The sequence below is a fragment of the Triticum urartu genome, chromosome 5A (genome assembly GCF_056163025.1).
Source record: "Triticum urartu cultivar PI428250 chromosome 5A, HENAU_Tu73, whole genome shotgun sequence".
NCBI lineage: Eukaryota > Viridiplantae > Streptophyta > Magnoliopsida > Poales > Poaceae > Triticum > Triticum urartu.
The window spans coordinates 596236432-596239316 of record NC_141877.1 but is presented as its reverse complement, the minus strand read 5'-3'; the positions used below and the strand labels follow the sequence as shown (position 1 = coordinate 596239316).

Here is a 2885-nt window from a genome sequence, read left to right as displayed (position 1 = left end):
AGTAGGGTATTACCTCCATCAAGAGGGCCCGAACCTGGGTAAATATCGTGTCCCCTGCCTCCTGTTACCATCCGCCTTAGACGCACAGCTCGGGACCCCCTACCCAAGATCCGCCGGTTTTGACACCGACAAGGGAGGAAGCCCCGGTGATACAGCGAGCTGTAGTTGTTCCTCAACCATGCTGAGACCACCAGTGGGTTCGGTCGCCTTATCAGTTGACTGCGCTTATTCTGACCCAGACGGTTCAGCTACTGCGGGTATGATCCTACGATGAATCGACGGTAGCATTATTTTTGCAGCCTACAGATGTATTTTCAATTGCAATGACGCTCTGGAGGCTGAGATTCATGCCTTAATGCAAGATATGGCCTTGGCTATTCAACACTTTGAATTGCCTGTCATAGTTTAGATTCCTCAGAAGCACTCCTTGCGTTGAAAGGAGACAATCTTTCCTGGTCCGTTTATGGACATGTAGTTGCTTAGATCCAACTTCTCATGAGTGATAGAGAGTTTATTCCTTCAAAAATTAAACGTGATCAGAATAGGGTAACAAATCGGTTGGCTTTGTATAGCCGCATGGAGAGTATTACTACTGTATGGCTAGGTAGGAGTCCACCTTGTGTGAATAAACTTGTGCCTCTCGATTGTAATCCTAAACTTACAGAGGCAGCCTTCGTATGTGGCAAGGAGGCAAGATCATCACCACCTTCAGCACAGGTACGTATCGGCTTCGGACGAAGAAAACGAGACCAACCCATACCGCACACGATACGAACACGACTCTCCATATGTACCCGGCCCGCAAATAAACGGCGGCAACTGATCGGATGTTGGACTCCCGAAACATGATCCCGTGCAGGCGCCGCGCAAAGCGGCCGCGGCGCCCTGGCGATCTCCGACGAACCTGCGCGACAAGAGACTGGGCGGGCCTCGGGGACGGACCGGCCGGCCGGATCGCCGAGCTCGCCCTCGCCAGCGACGTGGCCGACTACATCCGCTTCCGCGCCGTCTGCCAACCGTGGCGGCGGTGCTCGCTGGACCCGCGCGCCAGCGGCTTGGACGGCCGTTTCCTGCCTCGTCAGTGGATCATGGTAGACAAGGCACCTGCCGCCGCCGGCCCCCGTCGCCATCGCTTTCTCAACTTGTCCACCGGCGAGTGCATCCGAATGGACCTCCCGCAGCTCGCCGAGCATACGCTGCTCACGCTCACCCCCGATGGCCTCCTCTTGCTGCTCGACGAGCCAACCCTGGTGGTTCGCCTGCTTAACCCTCTCACGCACCAGCTTACCGATCTCCCGCCGATGATGGCGCTCCTGAGCCCCGTGCAGCATCAGGCTTGGCTCCGCGGCTTTGAGATTGGGAGAAGAAAGAATGGATTTATTAGGGTGTCTGGCGTGGGCCTTGTCGCCGACGCCTCCACGGTGTGGGTGGCGGTCAGCTTCTGTCATCCCATGGTGCTCGCCGTTGCTAGTCCCGGCGACGAGAGCTGGACCGTTGTCGACAAAAATTACATATGTTCGACTCTGCCTTTTGCAGGCCGCGTCTATTGTGTCCCCTGCGGGGAGGTCATGGTGCTGAAGAGGGGCTCAGAAGACCAGCAGCCGCCACGACTCGAGACGGTCGTTGACTGGAGCGAGCTGTTCCACTTCTGCCCAATGGCGCATAGCCTTCACCTAGTGGACAATGGCGGGGAGCTGATGCTGGTGCACCGGGCGCTACGACGCACGGACGACAAGTATCACAGGGAGTACGATGTTTATAGAGTGGATCTGGAAGCCGGGGTCCTAGTCCAGGTCAAGAGCTTCAACGGGCGCGCCGTGTTCATGGGCATGAGCCGTGCGATCTCCGTATCAGCTGAGGCCGCTTTTTCCCTCTCTCGCTGCTGATACTATCTACCTGGGGCGCGATTGGGATGGCCGGGCTCAGGAGTACAACATTGTGGATGGAAGCAAATGCAATCCGACCCTTGACAGGTCGGTATGCACGAGTAGCATCGTGGACTGTTTGCTTTGCTGCATCCAGGGCGTCGGCGACGAACTTGTCTGAGCTCATGCATGGCTACTGTTGGGTGGTGTGTGTTGTGATTATTATTTTTGACGTGTGTCTGTTATTGTCTTATATACTCCATCAATTACTTTGTATCAAACCGCGTTATAAGCACATGTACCTCAAATATTGTATACAGTCTTTGCTCGGTCCACAATCAGTTGGTCATGAACATTTCTCTCTAGCTAGATTAGTCGTTGTACGTACAAAACGCATGCAGATGACTCGTGCATACAGGCCTTTCGAACAGGAACCAATAGCAAATTGAACTGCAGGTTTGCAACATGCAGTATAACATGTTTTGCTCCCACGTATCGTCAAAATCGTACATGTCAGCCGGGGAACGCAAACAAGCGACGACTTGCACGCTCCCACGTCAACTATCGAAAATCCTACACACGCGGATAATTACGGAGCTTTTACTTAATCTTTCCAACTAACTAATCTCCCCCCCCCCCCCCCCCCTCCCCCCTGATTTTCAGTGGGGTGGGTCCCGCCTCATCCCCAACTTTTAATCCCAAATCCCCACCTCAGCCAGTTCGTTGATCCTGTAAAAAAATTCCCCATGAACCAAGCATTGCCGCGTCAACTATACCTGACAGGAAGAAAGGACGCATAGCTCTACTACGGATGCATGTCTCTATAATTAGTCGTTGGATATGCTCCATCCAATGGTCGAAATATAGCAAATCCAAGCATTATCCTTCCTCAGATAGAAGTTTTCAGCTCAAAGAATTATGCCATACCACATATTAATTAGCCCAAACAATAAGTGTCATACATGCGGCACGAAGACGCGGCCCTGACGTTTTTTACAACTCAAGTTGTCATCCAAAATC

At 53.1% G+C, this 2885-nt stretch overlaps 1 pseudogene; it reads left to right on the top strand.

Annotated features, from left to right (window-relative positions):
• Positions 1–845: 845 nt before the first annotated feature.
• Positions 846–2046, top strand: LOC125507421 (uncharacterized; annotated as a pseudogene).
• The last annotated feature ends 839 nt before the right edge of the window (positions 2047–2885 follow it).